This window comes from Nyctereutes procyonoides, unplaced genomic scaffold (assembly GCF_905146905.1).
Source record: "Nyctereutes procyonoides isolate TBG_1078 unplaced genomic scaffold, NYPRO_anot_genome, whole genome shotgun sequence".
In the NCBI taxonomy this organism is placed as follows: domain Eukaryota; kingdom Metazoa; phylum Chordata; class Mammalia; order Carnivora; family Canidae; genus Nyctereutes; species Nyctereutes procyonoides.
This window is the reverse complement of record NW_026575151.1, coordinates 2,185,121-2,204,877: the sequence shown is the minus strand read 5'-3', so window position 1 is coordinate 2,204,877 and position 19,757 is coordinate 2,185,121. Positions and strand designations below refer to the sequence as shown.

The 19,757-nt window shown below is 36.7% G+C and overlaps 2 pseudogenes; both read left to right on the top strand.

The window, feature by feature from the left end:
- Positions 1-9,240: 9,240 nt before the first annotated feature.
- On the top strand, positions 9,241-9,381 carry LOC129501917 (U2 spliceosomal RNA; annotated as a pseudogene).
- Positions 9,382-18,719: 9,338 nt separating this feature from the next.
- LOC129501732 (60S ribosomal protein L7-like 1) lies at positions 18,720-19,449 on the top strand (annotated as a pseudogene).
- The last annotated feature ends 308 nt before the right edge of the window (positions 19,450-19,757 follow it).

Genomic DNA, 19,757 nt, shown 5'->3' with positions numbered 1-19,757 from the left:
GACACAGGGCAGCGAGGACGCTCCTGCCGCTGGGCGCCCCCAAGCTGTGCAGATCAGCGCCCCCGCCCACGGAGCATCTAGGCCAGCGTGGACTGGGAGACTGCGGTAGTTACTGTGGGAGCTGACTCCAGGCCTGGAGAGCTACACGCCGCCCGTGGTGGTGTTCCTCTTGGTGTCGCCCTGTGCCTGGGACTGAGCGGGCCGCCAAGGAACAGGGGCCTCACAGGATAAACAGCTCTCACTGAGTCATGCACCTGGCAGGGGGCTGGGCAGCTCCCCCAGGTGCACACACCTGAGAATCAGCACAGCAGGCCCCTCCCCCAGAAGACCAGCTAGACAGACAGGGGAAAAGCAAGTTATTGACCAAGCAGCACTGGAAAGCACCGGGGGAAAGTCGAGGGACTTACAGTATATAAAATCAGAGGATACTCCCCTTGTTTTTTGTTTTGTTTACTTCCCCCACACACCCACCTTTATTTTTCCCCTCTTTTTTCTCTCTTTTTCCAGTACAATTTGTTTTTGGCCACTCTGCACTGAGCAAAATGACTAGAAAAACTCACCACAAAAGAAAGAATCAGAAACAGCCCTCTCTCCCACAGAGTTACAGAATTTGGATTACAATTCATTGTCAGAAAGCCAATTCAGAAGCACAATTATAAAGCTACTGGTGTCTCTGGAAAAAAGCATAAAGGATTCAAGAGACTTCATGACTGCAGAATTTTTTTTTAAATTTTTATTTATTTACGATAGTCACAGAGAGAGAGAGAGAGGCGAGGCACAGGCAGAGGGAGAAGCAGGCTCCATGCGGGAGCCAGACGTGGGATTCGATCCCGGGTCTCCAGGATCGCGCCCTGGGCCAAAGGCAGGCGCCAAACCGCTGCGCCACCCAGGGATCCCATGACTGCAGAATTTAGATCTAATCAGGCTGTAATTAAAAATCAATTAAATGAGATGCAATCCAAACTGGAAGTCCTAACGACGAGGGTTAATGAGGTAGAAGAATGAGTGAGTGACATAGAAGACAAGTTGATGGCAAGGAAGGAAGCTGAGGAAAAAAGAAAAACAAAAGATCATGAGGAAAAGTTATTTCATGACAGCCTCAGAAGGAAAAATCTACATTTAATTGGGGTTCCCAAGGCGCTGAGAGGGACAGAGGACCAGAAAGGGTATTTGAACACATCCTAGCTGAGAACTTCCCTAATCTGGGAAGGGAAACAGGCATTCAGAACCAGGAGATAGGGAGATCCCCCCCCCTAAAATCAATAAAAACCATTCAACACCTCTACATCTAATAGTGAAGCTTGCAAATTCCAAAGATAAAGAGAAGATCCTTAAAGCAGCAAGAGACAAGAGATCCCCAGCTTATATGGGGAGAAATATTAGGTTAACAGTGGACCTCTCCACAGAGACCTGGCAGGCCAGAAAGGGCTGGCAAGATATATTCAGTGTCCTAAATAAGAAGAACCTGCAGCCAAGAATACTTTATCCAGCAAGGCTCTCATTCAGAATAGAGAGATAAAGAACTTCCAAGATAGGCAGAAACTGAAAGAATATTTGACCACCAAACCAGCTTTGCAAGAAATATTAAGGGGGACTCTGTAAAAGAAAGAGGAAGTCCAAGGAAACAATCCACAAAAACAGGGACTGAATAGGTATCATGATGACACTAAATTCATATCTTTCAGTAGTAACTCTGAACGTGAATGGGCTTGATGATCCCATCAAAAGGTGCAGGGTTTCACACTGGATAAAAAAACAGACCCATCTTTATGCTGTCTACAAGAGACTCATTTTAGACCTAAGGACACCTACAGCTTGAAAATAAAAAGTTGGAGAACCATTTACCATTCAAATGGTCCCCAAAAGAAAACTGGGGTAGCCATCCTCATATCAGATAAAGTTTATCCCAAAGACTGTAGTAAGAGATGAAGAGGGACACTATATCATACTTAAAGGGTCTATCCAACAAGAGGACCTAACAATCATGAATATTTATGCCCCAAATGTGGGAGCTGCCAAGATATCAATCAATTAATAACCAAAATTAAGACATACTTAGATAATAATACACTTATACTGGGAGACTTTAACACGGCACTTTCTGCAATTGATAGATTTTCTAAGCACAACATCTCCCAAGAAACAAGAGCTTTAAATGATACACTGGACCAGATGGATTTCACAGATATCTACAGAACTGAATACACATTCTTCTCAAGTGCACATGGAACTTTCTCCAGAATAGACCACATACTGGGTCACAAATCAGGTCTTAACCAATACCAAAAGACTGGGATCGTCCCCTGCATATTTTCAGACCATAATGCTTTGAAACTAGAACTAAATCACAAGAAGAAGTTTGGAAGGACCTCAAACACGTGGAGGTTAAATACCATCCTGCTAAAAGATGAAAGGGTCAACCAGGAAATTAGAGAATAATTTAAAAGATTCTTGGAAACTAATGAGAATGAAGATACAACCATTCAAAATCTTTGGGATACAGCAAAGGGGGAAATACATCGCAATACAAGCATCCATCAAAAAACTGGAAAGAACTCAAATACAAAAGCTAACTGTGCAACTATAGGAGCTGGAGGAAGAACAGCAAATAGATCCCGCACCCAGCAGAAGAAGTTAATAAAGATTCGAGGCGAACTCAATCAAATAGAGACCAGAAGAACTATGGAACAGATCAACAAAACCAGGAGTTGGTTCTTTGAAAGAATTAATAAGATAGATAAGCCATTAGCCAGCCTTATTAAAAACAAAAAAAAGACTCAAATTAATAAAATCATGAATGAAAAAAGGAGAGATCACCACCAATACCAAGGAAATACAAATGATTTTTAAAACTTATTGTGTGCAGCTATATGCCAGTAAATTAGACAATCTAGAAGAAATGGACTATTTCTGGAAAAACACAAACTACCAAAATTGGAACAGGAAGAAACAGAAAATCTGAACAGGCCAATAACCAGGGAGGAAATTGAAGCAGTCATCAAAAACCTCCCAAGACAAAAAAGTCCAGGGCCAGAGGGCTTCCCAGGGGAATTCTATCAAATGTTTAAAGAAGGAACAATACCTATTCTACTAAAGCTGTTTGGAAAAATAGAAAGAAATGGAATACTTCCAAACTCGTTCTATGAGGCCAGCATCACCTTAATTCCAAAACCAAAGACCCAACCATAATGGAGAATCATAGACCAATATCCCTGATGAACACAGATGCAAAAATTATCAACAAGATACTAGCCATAGGATCCAACAGTACATTAAGATTATTCAGATTGACCAAGTGGGATTTATACCCAGGATGCAAGGCTGGTTCAAAACTTGTAAAGCGATCAATGTGATAGATCACATCAACAAGAGAAAAAACAAGAACCATATGATCCTCTCAATAGATGCAGAGAAAGCATCCATGGCATCCATTGACAAAATACAGCATGCATTCTTGATCAGAACTCTTCAGAGTGTAGGGATAGAGGGAACATTCCTCAGCATCTTAAAAGCCATCTACGAAAAGCCCACAGCAAATATCATTCTCAATGGGGAAACCCTGGGAGCCTTTCCCCTAAGATCAGGAACATGACAGGGATGTCCACTCTCACCAATGCTATTCAACATAGTACTAGAAGTCCTAGCCTCAGCAATTAGGCAACAAAAAGAAATAAAAGGCATTCAAATTGGCAAAGAAGAAGTCAAACTCTCCCTCTTCGCAGATGACATGATACTGTACATAGAAAACCCAAAAGACTCTACCCCAAGATTGCTAGAACTCATACAGCAATTCAGCAAATGTGGCAGGATACCAAATCAATGCCCAGTAATCAGTGGCATTTCTATATACTAACAATGAGACTGAAGAAAGAGAAATTAAGGAGTCAATCCCATTTACAATTGCATCCAAAAGCATAAGATACCTAGGAATAAACCTAACCAAAGAGGTAAAGGATCAATACCCTAAAAACTGCAGAACACTTCTGAAAGAAACTGGGGGAAACACAAAGAGATGGAAAAATATTTCATGCTCATGGATTGGAAGAATTAATATTGTGAAAATGTCAATGCTACCCAGGGCAATTTACACACATAATGCAATCGCTATCAAAATACCATGGACTTTCTTCAGAGAGTTGGAACAAATCATCTTAAGATTTGTGTCAGAAAAGACACAAATTTTGAATCAGAAAAGACCCTGAATAGTCAGGGGAATATAAAAAAAGAAAACCAGAGCTTGGGGCATCACAACGCCAGATTTCAGGTTGTACTACAAAGCCGTGGTCATTAAGTCAGTGTGGTACTGGCAAAAAACAGACACATAGATCTATGGAACAGAATAGAGAATCCATGGAATATTACTCAGCCATTAGAAACGACAAATACCCACCATTTGCTTCGACGTGGTTGCAACTGGAGGGTATTATGCTGAGTGAAGTAAGTCAATCAGAGAAGGACAAACATTATATGGTCTCATTCATTTGGGGAATATAAGAATTAGTGAAAGGGAATAAAGGGAAAGGAGAGAAAATGAATGAAAATATCAGTGAGGGTGAGAAAACATGAGACACACCTAATTCTGGGAAATGAACAAGGGGTAGTAGAAAGGGATGTGGGCGGGGGGTTGGGGTGACTGGGTGACAGGCACTGATCGGGGCACTTGGCGGGATGAGCACTGGGTGTTATGCTATATGTTGGCAAATTGAATTCCCCCCAAAATTAAAAAAATATATGTTGAATAATTAATTAATTAATTAATTAATTAATTATAAGAAATCCAGAATTGGACCCTCAACTCTATGGTCAACTAATATTCAACAAAGCAGCAAAGACTATCCACTGGGAAAAAGACAGTATCTTCAATAAATGGTGCTGGGATAATTGGACAGCCACATGCAGAAGAATGAAACTAGACCATTCTCTTACACTATACACAAAGATAAACTCAAAATGGATGAAAGATCTAAATGTGAGACAAGAATCCATCAAAATCCTAGAGGAGATCACAGGCAACACCCTTTTTAAACTTGGCCACAGCAACTTCTTGCAAGATACATCCATGTAGGCAAGGGAAAAGGAAGCAAAAATGAATTATTGGGTCTTAAGATAAAAAGCTTTTGCACAGCAAAAGAAACAGTCAACAAAACTGAAAGACAACCTACAGAATGGGAGAAGATATTTGCAAATGACGCATCAGATAAAGGGCTAGTATCCAAGATCTATAAAGAACTTATTAAATTTAACAGCAAAGAAACAAACAATCCAATCATGAAATGGGCAGAAAACATGAAGAGAAATCTCACAGAGGAAGACATACACATGGCCAACATGCACATGAGAAAATGCTCCGCATCACTTGCCATCAGGGAAATAAAAAATCAAAACCACAATGAGATACCACCTCACACCAGTGAGAATTGTGAAAATTAACAAGGCAGGAAACAACAAATGTTGGAGAGGATGAGGAGAAAGGGGAACCCTCTTGCACTGTTGGTGGGAATGTGAACTGGTGCAGCCACTCTGGAAAACTGTGTGGAGGTTCCTCAAAGAGTTAAAAATAGAACTTCCCTACGACCCAGCAATTGCACTGTTGGGGATTTACCCCAAAGATACAGATGCAATGAAACGCTGGGACACCTGCACCCCGATGTTTCTAGCAGCAATGGCCACAATAGCCAAACTGTGGAAGGAGCCTCGGTGTCCATTGAAAGATGATGGATAAAGAAGATGTGGTTTATGTATACAATGGAATATTCCTCAGCCATTAGAAACGACAAATACCCACCATTTGCTTCGACATGGATGGAACTGGAGGGTATTATGCTGAGTGAAATAAGTCAATGAGAGAAGGACAAACATTATATGGTCTCATTCATTTGGGGAATATAAAAAATAGTGAAAGGGAATAAAGGGGAAAGGGATGAAAATATCAGTGAGGGTGACAAAACATGAGAGACACCTAACTCTAGGAACGAACAGAGGGTAGTGGAAGGGGAGGTGGGAATGGGTTGGGGTGACTGGGTGACGGGCACTGAGCGGGACACTTGCCAGGTTGAGCACTGGGTGTTATGCTATATGTTGGCAAATTGAACTCCAATTATATATATATATATATATATATATATATATATATATATATATATATATATATAATAAAGTAAAGGTAGAAGAAAAACCTAGTCCTTTATAGAGGAAAAAAAATTATTACACACTCAGTATTCTCAGTATTCTAGGTACTTTATATAACACATTTTTTTTCATGTAATCATCACAATGAATCAATGAGATACTATTCTTCATTACAGATTAATAAATGAGGTGCAAAGAGGAAAGGAATTTACTCAAAATTAAATGATTTATGTTTCAGATTATGTAATTCCAGAGATGATCTCCTTCCCACAACAGCACATTATTTCTCTCAACTCATCCAGGTTCCTTTCCTCCTTCTGGCTATAAATAATCCTGGATAATGGGATTTCTGTGTGTGTGTGTGTGTGTGTGTGTGTGTGTGTGTGTGTGGTGTGTATTTTATGCAGTGACTCAATCAGAGTCCCAGCAAGTAGCAGAAAGCTCATTGACTCAAAAGAATTTAACTGAAAAGAATGTAGTAAAGAAATTACCTACAGAGGTAGGTAGGGTTAAGGATCCCAAGAAGATGGTGAGGTATCCAGGTACTAGCAACAACAGGACATCATCATCACGCTTAGGTCTGAAAGCTCCAAGGAAGAGAGTTTTGTTATCAGAGCCTAATGAGATCCTGAGCCACTTGCTTATGTAATTTATTTGTTCTTTATGGATTTGCTTATGCCTGGTCTCATACATCATTTCCATATAATAAGAGAATGATGCTCTACAAGTCTAACTTTATGATTTGTGAAACAGTTAACATCAGTTCATGTAGGAAGATCAGGTTACATGGTTGCGTGGTATGCCAGGCTTAGGCATTTGATCTCTTTCAGTCCTAGTGGCAAATCAGACCTGCTCTTCAAAGATGCTAGTGCTACTTTCATCAATGAATGTCTTGATGCAGAAAGGTCTATCAGTCCTTCTGGAGAGTATCATTAGTGGGTGAGCAGATTAAACATAATAGGTACATTCCAATATTCTCATATATTTAAGCCTTGCACTCCTTTCTTTAAAGTATGTCAGAGAAAATCTGGCATCTCAGCCATATTAGCAATATCCATTGAGACAAGGTTTCATTTAACAATAGAAAATTGCTGGCATCATTGCCAAATGCTTGAAGCAACACATTACATTCCAAATATCAAGAGATGTGCATCCATATTGACAAATTTGGTCCAATCCAATGCATATTTCATTCTCCTTTTCTGACATCCTAGGAGTCCACTTCAATGCAAGGTCTATGGGATCACCACTACAAATTAGTAGACCCCACAGACTTTCTACAAAAGACTCTACAATTTCATCAGTGTCTGTGTTATCTCCTCCTAGAGCAGACTCTCTTTGGACTATGCTGATTTCTACTATGGATTTGGAAGCAAGGTGGGGTGGTAGGGAGTATTTGAAGAGAATTAGTACCTCTTCTTGAAAGAAAATGCCAGAGGTAAATTCTTTGAATTATTTTATGCAGGGGAGGTTTGTTCTCTTAGAGAAAGTGAAAGGCTGCTTCAGTTAGCAAGGAAGATTCAGAGAGATTTGGGGTTTTTTTGAGTTCTCAGCATGGTCTCTTTCTGCCTAAATGTTCCCATTCTGTTTCAGAGATCCATTTCTTCCCACTCAAGGCTCTTACCTTAGTATAACTTCATAAAATTGCTTATATAAATAGTTTTATAACCTCTGCAGCCTATACAATCAGGTTTTCGGTAAGACCCTTAACCATGTTTTTCTTACAGTTACATGAAACATGAATTAAAAAAAAAAAGACATCATAGAGGCATTCTGATTCTTCCCTCAAAACTTGATTCTACCTTGAGGGTCTGTTTCCTGGGGTCATGCCTAGTAGCAATCACTGTGCCAGCTGGTGGTCAAGGAGGAAACAGATGGCACCTTACAAATATGCATCTAAAAAAAATCTAATGAAAAGATTTTTTTTTTTTACAGAGGTATGGGCATGCGTAAAATACAAGGGATGGTGAGGCAGTCAGGTTGTTACAATAGTGAGGAGTTGTTACCATTCATGGACTTGAATGCTCAAGAGGAGGAAATAGTGTTGCCAAACCTGGGAAGAGATTAAACTATCAGGCTCTCTGATAGGGGCTGCCTAGTCGGTTGGTGACCACAGCAAGACAAGGAGGGAATAGGAATGTTAATACCCTGACCTCTCTCTTCTCTCACCATCTGATTTCCTGATATGCTGCTTTCCATTGATCAAAAATAGATGATAACAGAGCAAGGATGATGCAGAGACTATCATTATAGGCAACTCATCTTTCTTCCATTTACAGGTAAGATGAAATGGAGACTATGTCCACCTGAAATATTTTCCTAAGGCAAAATCTCCCATTATATATGTGGAACATATTTTAGGCACACTTTCAAATTACAAAACCTGATATATTTTCACCAAAGCCTATTAAAAAGTCTTTAGTCAAAAATTTGCAATATTTATAGATTAACATAATCTTGAAGAACAATATAGAATAGATAGGAGAAAGTAAATATATATTCTAAAGTTCTAGGAAAAAATCTATTTTAAAGTGAGATTTGATCAGGTTACAACTCTGAATTAAACAATCTGACTACAACTTTGACTTTTTTACTTTTACTTCCTTAAGGAAAAAAGCTTAGAAGAATATTTGCATTTAAGTAATTACTTGAAAATAATGTTTTGACAAGCATAAATGAGCATAAAACAACTTGAAAGTCTTTTGTATTGCACTTTAAAAATGCTCCCATGTTTAAGGGAGTTAAGATACACCAGTTGGGAGAAAACATGTTTTGAATTTGATTCATGTTTGAAAAACACTTCAAGGTCACCCTCTGTAATCCAACAAAACCACTTGTAACAATAGTAATTATAATAGCTTATTGCAAGTACCTCTTTTAAGTCTCTCATCTAAATATGGATCTGTGCTGTTTTCCTTAACGTCGACTGACAGATACATTTTGATGAGGTGGAAAGAAAGAGATTTGGAAAAGATTAAAGAGAAAATGTAGATCTAGGGTAGCCAAGGGTCTCAGACTGATGATGAGAGTATATTTCCATTTTGTTCTTCCACTTTATAAATGTAAAAATTACATCTATTAACAAAGTAATGTCTATTAAAATAATAGATCATTGCTTCTCAGCCTTTTGGCTAAGATCAAGTGTATTAAAGGGATAGATCAATTGGGAAACCCAAAATTACATTTAGTTTTATGATTCAATATTTTAATATTTGTGAGGTTACTTAAAATAGTAGTATTGTCCTACCCAGTCATAAAATAAAAACATTGAGCATTAAAAAATGGATAGTATTAGAAACTCTGGAAAAGTCTCTTCTCATTTTCTCCCCTTCTTTAAAATAACTAAACCTTAAAATTTCCAAAGCAATTTAAAAATTTCACATATTGCAATTGCCTAGTTACCACTTCTAACATTGTACCCAAAGCCAGTCCTTTGTGTTTTATTATATTTACAAACATTTTCACATATTATCTTACCAGAGATATATTTTACAACTTTTAATGGAAATCTTGGTTGAGAAAGGATAACAAAAGCAAAACTAAAGTTTAAAAATATTTTTCTTAAAGTACACTTTATGTACAATAAATGCACATATCTTAAGTGTATAGTTTGATGAAATTTGATGAATATATACACACATATAACCCACATTGACATTAAGATAGAACATATTTCACATTACCCCAGAAATCTCTTTTGTGCTCCCTTGCCAGTCAACGTCAACTGCCCACCCCATCACTAGAGATAATTGCTGTTCTGATTTCTATTATAAATTAGTTTCACCAAATTTAGAACTTCAAATTAATAGAATCATATAGTAAACTCTTTTATGTCTTTTTTTCACAGTATAATGTCTATGAAATTCCCCTATATTCTTGCATATATAAATAGTACATAGTACATATGGTTCAAAACAGAGCTTTAAAATTTTTAGATTTTTATTGATATATTTTAGAGATAATGACTAAACATTTACTAGCATTTTACCAAATATATGCTTTCTTTCTTGGGGTAGACACCAAGGAGTGGAATTCCTGAGTCATATATTCCAGTTTATAAGTTGCTAGTTTTTCAAAGTGGTTGTACCATTTTGCACTTTCTCCAACAATGTATGAAAGTCATAATTGTTCCACATCATTGCCAGCATTTGGTGGTGTCATTCTAGCAGGTGCTTAAGTGATACCTCACTGTGGTTTTATTTGTATCTCACCAATGACTATTATTACGTTGAGTACTTTTTTTGTGCATATGGGTCAGCACATACCTTTTGGCAACTCTCTCTTCAAGCCCTTTACTCATTAATTTTATTAGATGCTCTGTATCATTAAGTTATATATATTCTGGATACAAATCATTATTGGGTTTAAGTCTTGTGAATACTTTCTTATTTTTTTATATTCTAGCACTATCTTCGTTTCATTTAATTCTTTTTTAAAAAAATTTTAATTCCAGTATAGTTAACATACAGTGTTACATTAGTTTTGGGTGTACAACATAGTGATACAGCAATTCTGTACATTACACAGTGTTCATCATTGTGTGCTGTTAATCCCCTTCACTTATATCCCCCATTTCCCTACCAACCTCCTCTCCTAACCATCAGTTTATTTTCTATAGTTAAGAGCCTGGTTTTTTTAGTTTGTCTTTTTTGTTGTTGTTTGTTTTGTTTCTTCAATTCCACATATGAGTAAAATCATATGGTATTTGTCTTTCTCTGACTTATTTCACTCAACATTACACTCTCTAGATCAATCCATGTTGCTGCAAATGGCAAGATTTCATTTATTTTTATGACCAAGTGATATTCCATATCGATATCTATATATATCTCACAGCTTCTTTATCCATTCATCTGTTTTTTTAAAGATTTATTTATTTATTTATTCATGAGTGACAGAGAGAGAGAGAGAGAGAGAGAGGCAGAGACATAGGCAGAGGGAGAAGCAGGCTCCTCCTTGCAGGGAGCCCAATGCGGGACTCGATCTCGGATCCTGGGATCATGCCCTGAGCCAAGGCAGACGCTCAACCGCTGAGCCACCCAGGCATCCCTATCCATTCATCTATTGATGGACACATGGACTGCTTGCATAGTTTGGCTATTATAAATAATGCTGCATTGAACACAGGAATACACATATCTTTTCAAATTAGTGTTTTCAGGGGATCCCTGGGTGGTGCAGCGGTTTGGTGCCTGCCTTTGGCCCAGGGCCCGATCCTGGAGACCCGGGATTGAATCCCACATCAGGCTCCTGGTGCATAGAGCCTGCTTCTCCCTCTGCCTGTGTCTCTGCCTCTCTCTCTCTGTGTGTGTGACTATCATAAATAAATAAAAATTAAAAAAAATTCAAATTAGTGTTTTCATATTCTTTGGGTAAATACCCAGTAGTGGAATTACTAGATAATATGATAATTCTATTTTTAATTTTTGGAGGAAACTTCATATTGTTTTCCAAAGTGACTGCACCAGTTTGCATTCTACCAATACTGCATAAAAATTCCTTTTTCTCCACATCTTCATCAAAACTTGTTTTTTTGAGTTTTTGATTATCAGCCATTCTGACAGGTGATGAGGTGATATCTTGTTGTGGTTTTGATTTGCATTTCCCTGACGGTGGATGATGTTGAGCATCTTTTCATGTCTATTGGCCATCCGTCTGTCTTTTTTGGTGAAATGTCTGTTCATGTCTTCTGCCATTTTTATTTTATTTTATTTTAAAGATATATTTATTTGAGAGAGAGGGAAAAAGAGAGAACATACGTGGGGAGGGGCAGAAGGAGAGAGACTGAGAATCCCAGGGAGATTCCACGCTGAGCAGGCAGCCCAATGCAGGGCTTCATCTTACAACCTTAAGCTTAAGACCTGAGCTGAAAGAGTAAAATAAGAGTAAAACGCTTTATCAAGAGTAAGACACTTTACTGACTGAGTCACCCAGCTGCCCCTGCTCATTTTTAAATTGGAATATTTGTGCTCTTTTGTGTTGAGTTCTGTAAGTTCTTTATATATTTAAGATACTTTATCAGATATGTCACTTGCAAATATCTCCTCCCATTAAGTAGGTTGTCTTCTTGTTTTGTTGATTTTTTTTTCTTTGCTGTGCAAAAGCCTTTTATTTTGACTTGGTCCCAATTTATTTTTGCTTTTGTTTCTCTTGCCTCAGCAGACATATCTAGAAAAATGTTCCTATGGCTGATGTCAGAGAAATTGCTGCCTAAGCTCTTTCTTTTTCTTTCTTTCTTTCTTTCTTTCTTTCTTCTTTCTTCTTTCTTTCTTTCTTTCTTTCTTTCTTTCTTTCTTTAATTCATGATAGACATAGAGAGAGAGAGAGAGGCAGAAACACAGGAGGAGGGAGAAGCAGGCTCCATGCACCGGGAGCCCGACGTGGAATTCGATCCCGGGTCTCCAGGATCGCGCCCTGGGCCAAAGGCAGGCTCTAAACTGCTGCGCCACCCAGGGATCCCCAACTGCCTAAGCTCTTTTACAGGATTCTGAGTTTCAGATCTTGCATTTAGGCTTTTAATCCATTTTGAGTTTATTTTTGTGTATAGTGTGGTATAAGAAAGTGGTCCAGGTTCATTCTTTTGCATGTAGGTGACCAGTTTTCTCAACACCATTTGTTAAAGAGACTTTTTCCTATTGCATATTCTTTCTTCCTTTATTGAAGATTAATTGACCACATAATTGTAGGTTTATTTCTGGGCTCTCTATTCAGTTCTATTGATCCATGTGTCTGTTTTTGTGCCTGTATCATACTGTTTTGATTTCTACAGGTTTGTATTATATCTTGAAATCTGGAATTGTAGTATCTCCAGTTTTGTTCTTCTTTTTCAAGATCACTTTGGCTACATGGTATCTTTTGCAGTTCCATACAAATGGTAGGGTTATTTGTTCTCATCAGTGAAAAATGCTGTTGGTATTTTGATAGAGATTGCATTAAATCTGTAGACTGCTTTTGACAGCATGCACATTTTAACAATATTAGTTCTTCCAATCCATGAGCATGAAATATCGTTCCATTTCTTTATGTCATCTTCAATTTCTTTCACCAATGTTTTATAGTTTTCAAAGAACAGGTCTTTCACTTCCTTGATTAAGTATATTCCAAGGCATTTTATTCTCCTTGATGCAATTGTAAATGGGATTGTTTTCTTAATTTTGTTTTCTGCTGCTTCATTATTAGTGTATAGAAATGAAAGGGATTTCTGTATATTGATTTTGTATTCTGCAACATTATTGAATTTATTTGTCAGTTCTAGCAGTTTTTTGGCGGAATCTTTCAGGTTTTCTATATATAGTATCATGTCATCTGCAAATAGTGATAGTTTTACTTGTTATTTACCAATGTGGGTGCCTTTTAGTTCTTTTTTCCTGTCTGATTTGTTGTGGCTAGGGGTTCCAATATTATGTTGAATAAAAGTGGTGAGAGTGGACATTCTTCCCTTGTTCTTGATCTTACAGGAAAAGCTCTCAGGTTTACACCATTGAGTATAATATTAGCTGTTGGTTTTTCATATATAGACTTTATTATGTTGAGGTATATTCCCTCTAAACCCACTCTGTTGTGGGTTATCATGAATGGATGTTGTACATTGTCAAATGCTTCTTCTTCACCTGTTGAAATGGTTTTTATTCCTTTTCTTATGGATGTGATGTATCACATTGATTTGCAAAGATTGAACCACCCTTGCATTTCAGTAATAAATCCCACTTGATCATGATGAATGTTTTTTTTTTTTAATGTATTGTTGGATTTGGTTTGCTAATATTTTGTTGAGGATTCTTCATGTTCAACAGAGATACTCACCCACAGTTCTCTTTTTTTTGGTAGTATGTTTATCTGGTTTTGGTATCAGGGTGATGCTGGCCCCATAGAATGGATTTGGAAGCTTTCATTTCTCTTCTATTTTTTGGAATTGTTTGAAAAAAATAGGTATTAACTCTTTAAATGGTAAAATTCATCTGTGAAGCTGTCTGGTCTGAGACTTTTGTTTGTTGGGAGTTTTTGATTACTGACTCAATTTTTTTGCTGGTAATTGGTCTGTTCAAATTTTTTAGTTCTTGATTCAGTTTTGTGAAGTTGCATATTTCTAGTTTATCCATTTCATCTAGGTTATCCAATTTATTGGCCTATAATTTTCATAATATTCTCTTATAATTCTTTGTACTTCTGTGGTGTTGGTTGTTATTTCTCCTCTTTTGTTTCTGATTTTGTTTATTTGAGTCCATCCTCTCTCTCTCTCTCTTCTTTTTTTTTGATGAATGTGACAAAAAGTTTATCAATTTTGTTGATCTTTTCAAAGACTCAGCTCCTGATTTCATTAATATGTTTCATTGGGGGTTTTTGTTTTATTTTTGTTTGTTTCTATTTCATTTACTTCTGTTCTAATCATTATGATTTCCTTCTTTCTACTGGTTTTGGGTTTTGTTTGTTCTTCTTTTGCTAGCTCCCTTAGGTATAAGTTTAGGTTGTTTGAAAATTTTCTGGCTTCTTGAGATAGGCCTGTATTGTTATAAACTTCCCTTAGAAAAGTTTTGTGGTATCCCCCAAATTTTGGGCCATTGTGGCTTTGCTTTCATTTGTCTTCATGTATTTCTTTATTTCCTCTTTGAATTCTTGATTGACCCATTCATTCATTGCTTAATAATATGATATTTAATCTCCATGTTTTTGTGTTCTTTCTAGATTTTTTTCTTGTGATTGATTTTTAGTTTCATAGCATTGTGACTGGATAAGATGCATGGTATGACTTCCATCCTTTTTAATTTGTTGAGACTTGTTTTGTGGGCTAATATGTGATTTATTCTGGAGAATATTCCATATACACTTGAGAAAAATCTGTATTCCACTGTTTCTTTTTTTTTTATGATAGTCACACACACAGAGAGAGAGAGAGAGAGAGAGAGAGAGGCAGAGACACAGGCAGAGGGAGAAGCAGGCTCCATGCACCGGGAGCCCGACGTGGGATTCGATCCCGGGTCTCCAGGATCGCGCTCTGGGCCAAAGGCAGGCGCCAAACCACTGCGCCACCCAGGGATCCCTATTCCACTGTTTCAAGATGGAATTCTGAATATATCTGTTAGATACATCTGGTCCAATGTGTCATTTAAAGCCATTGTTTCCTTGCTGATTTTCTGTTTAGAGCATCTATCCAGTGACGTATGTGGGTGTGAAAGTCCCCTACTATTATTGTATTACTATTGATTACTTCCTTTACGTTTGTTAGTAGCTGTTTTATATATTTGGGAGTTCCCATTTTACAGTTGTTGTATCTTCTTGTTGGATTCTTCCCTTTATGATTAGATAGTGTCCTTCTTTGTCTCTTGTTACAATCTTTGTTTTAAAGTCCATACTGTTCAATATAACTATTGCTACTACACTTTTTTTTTCACTTCAATTTGCATGATAAATGCTTTCCATTCCTTCACTTTCAATGTGCATTTATCTTTAGGTTTGAGAATGAGTCTCTTGCAGGCAGCATATAGATGGGTCTTGCCCCCCCCCCTTTTTCAAACAGCCTTGAGGACACGTGGGTGGCTCAGTGATTGAGTGTCTGCTTTTGGCTCCTGTCCTAAACCCAGGGGTCTTGGGATGGAGTCCCACATCAGGCTCCCAGCATGGAACCTGCTTCTCCTTCTGCCTGTATCTCTGCCTCTCTCTGTGTGTCTCTTATGAATAAATAAATAAAATCTTAAAACAAAACAAAACAAAAAACAGCCCTGAGATCAAGATCTGAGTGAGATCAAGAGTTGGATGCTTAAGGGACTAAGCTATGCAAGTGCCCCAAGGATCTGATTTTTTTTTATCCATCACCCTTTGTCTTTTGATTGGAGTATTTAGTTTGTTTACATTCAAAGTAATTACCGACAAATATGTACATATTGCTTTTCTGTTACTTGTTTTTGGTTGTTTTTGTAGTTCTCTGTTCTTCTCTTGCTCTCTTCTCTCATCTAAGGCTATCTTTTGATAAGTGAATCTTGAAATTAAGTAATAAAAGCCCTTAATTTTATTCTTCTATTACAAGATGTTTTGAACTATACTATATTATTTGTATTTTCATATATAATTTAGAATCATCTGGTACTTTTGGAGTGCATTGAGTCAATAGGTTAATTTGGGGACATTTGACACTAGCAGCATGCATCTGCTTGACATCTGTATTTTGTAATCCATCAACATAGATTATCTCCCTGATTTTTAAAAATTTTAATTCCTCTTAGCAGGATTTCATAATTTTTAGCCAAGAAGTTTTCTTTTTTACGAAGTTCTTTTTAAGAAGTTTTATTTTTTTATTTTTTTTTTTTTATAAATTAATTTTTATTGGTGTTCAATTTACCAACATACAGAATAACACCCAGTGCTCCTCCCGTCAAGTGTCCCCCTCCGTGCCCGTCACCCATTCACCCCCACCCCCCGCCCTCCTCCCCTTCCACCACCCCTAGTTCATTTCCCAGAGTTAGAAGTCTTTATGTTCTGTGTCCCTTTCTGATATCTCCCACACATAAATATTACTTTTATTTCTACTATTTTTAAGTGAAAAAAGACCCCAATTTAAAAAATATTTTTCTTAATAAATGAAGTGAAAATATAAAGATTATTTTTCTTTAGTATTCTTTTAATTAATCATTTCAGTAACATGTAGACTTGCCAAATCAACCATATAATTCCTTCTTCATTCTTGTTATCAATATATTATCTGAAAACTAAGGTAATAGAAAATATTCAGTTGTTGAATAAATAAAATAATGAATGAAAATGATTTAAATATATATACTATATTATATATATTGAGTTTATATATGTTCCTATAAATAATTTATAAAGAAAATACAAGATTCCAAGGAATAGATTAAAGACTTAAATGTAAGACCTGAAGTCACTTGTCTTTAATCCATTCCAAGTTCATTTCTGTGAGTGGTGTGAGATAGGGGTCCAGTTTCTTTTTTTTTTTTTTTCTTTTGTGGATATATAGTTTCCCAACACTATTGAAGAAGCTGTCCTTCCTCCGTTGTGTGTTCTTGGTGACTTTGTTGAAAATTAGTTTACTGTATATGTGTGGGTTTATTCCTGGGCAGTCTATTCTATTTCACTGATTTGTGTGTTTGTTTTCATGCTAATACCATGCTGTTTTTATTACTATAGCTTTGTAATATAATTTGAACTCAGGAAGCATATTTTTTGTTTAGTTTTGTTCTTTCTGAAAGAGATTGCTTTGGCTATTAGGGGTCTTTTGTGGTTCCATACAAATTTTAGAATTATTTGTTCTATTTCTGTGAAAATTCCATTAGAATTTGATAGGGATTGCACTGAATCTGTAGGTTTCTTTAAGTAGTATTGACACTTAACAATATCAATTCTTCTAATCCATAAGCACAGAATATCTTTCCATTTATTTGTGTCTTCCTCAATTTTTTCATCAGTTTCTTATACTTTTCAATGTTTAGATCTTTTATCTCCTTGATTAAATTTATTCCCAAGTATTTTATTCTTTATGATGCTATTGCAAATGGTATACTTTGTCTGATATTAATACAGTTATTCCAGCCTTCTTATAATTATTGTGTCATGGTATATAGTTTTTCTATACTTTCATTTTTAACTTACCCATACCTATGTATCTTGAAAACAACATATACTTGGATCTTCTTCTCTTTTAATTGGTTGTCTTGTACTTTTACACTTAACATAATTATTGATTTGGTTAGGTTTAAGTCTACTATTGGTTTTCCATTTTTCCCATCTATTCTTTTTCTTATTCCATCTTTTCATGTCTCCTTTTAAATTAAATATTTTTCAGTATTACATAATAACTCCTCTTTTGGCTTATTATCTCATTGTTCTATTTTTTTAGTGATTCCTTTTAGTGGTCACAATATACATCTTAACCTATCATAGTATATACCTTGAATTAATAGTATAACATTTCACATATAATATAAAAACCATATATAAATATACTTCCATTTACCTTCCCCTTGTGCTATTCATCATGTGTCTTCTACATATTATAAATTCCACAACAAATTGTTACTTTTTCTTCAAATAGTCAACTGCTTTTTAAAGAAATTAGGTAGAAAAATATTGACTGTTTTTTATTCACTTATATTTGAGTTTTCCCCTTTAACCTGAATAAGTTCACTTAACATTTCTTGTAGCAAAAGAATATCTTTCAGATATCTAAAAGATATTTTGGGGTTTAAGTTTTGAAGAAAATTTTGCTTAATCTTAATTCTAAATTCACAGTTTATTTCCTAGCATTTTAAAATTGTCATTCCACACCAGAAGTCATAGGTGCATTATCTGAAGCATTTCTTTGTTTATAGCCCAGCCACCAGTATTAAGTCAATATAGTGAAAATGAAGAGGTTGGCATTTTGAAGATGGCTCTAAAGTGCATGGAAGCAGTGTGAAGGAACCTTTGTGTAACTTTTGGCAGGAATCAGTGTTGGCAAGACCTCAATTAACTGGGCACTGGCTGGCTGGCTGGCTAGTAGTGAGCTAGAAGGGACGTCTCTATTGTTAAGTAAACATAAAGTGGTTTTCTCTTCCCTAGGTCGTAGGACTGTGCATAGCAGTAGCCACAGTTTTGGAAAGATGAAGCAAGAGCAAAGAAAAAAGATCTCTTTGGTTCTAGAAGATCTCCTGAAAAAGAGGAAGGCTTATCAGACCCTCAAAGCCATTCAAACAAAGCAGGCACTTTCAAACAAGAAGGAACCAAAGAAAGGAAAAGAACTCAAGTTTCAGCAACTGTAAAGGTTCCTAAGTGATTCCTGGAAGCAACAACATGACAGCGCCCTACTCAGACAACTAGAAAGAAGTGAAACCTCATGGCTAGGAAGTGCCAGATAAACATTTCTTGGTCTTTACTGTATACACCCAAAGTATTAATGGGATGAGTTTACTAGTGCAGAGGACCACTGCAAGGTTAGCCTAAAGATTTTTCAGTGGTGTCTTTGTCAAAGTTACTTCCCAGACCATAAAAATACTGTGAATATTGGAACCTTATATTATCTGAGGATTTCCAAATCTGAAGTCTGTCTGGGAACTCATCTTGAAACATGGACAAGGCAAGATCAAGAATAAAATCATCCTTTTGACAGACAACACAGTGATTGAGAAGCACCTAGAGAAGTATGGTGTTATGTGCTGGAAGACCTCATTCATGAAATTGCCTTTCTGGGGAAGAATTTCCAGGCAATTTCTGAGTTCTTAATGCCTTTCCATCTCTCATGCTACCAAGAAGAGAGTGGGCCTTCTCAAAGAGGTGGGCTTACTTGGCTATGGAGGTGAATGCACCAATCAACTCATTTGGCTGCTGAACTAAACTGAGAACTCTGAAAGCACAGTGCAGTGGAGGCATGTGTTTTGTCTTTTGGAATTGTTATACAGTATCTTCAGAAAAGATTATTTTCTGTTGTATCTTCAGAAACTAGATAGAAGGGTCAGGAAAAAGATGATGATGTTTCTGGTAGGCACTTCTCATTACAACCCAGTTCCAATGAAAAGTTCCAGTGTGTTTTCCATATTGTCTGCCACTACCGCCTCTGAAATCAGCAGAGGACTCATGCTATGGAGGAGGGAGTCCTGCTATGTCATATCTTCTATACTGGGGTTTAGTGTTGGTGAATGAAT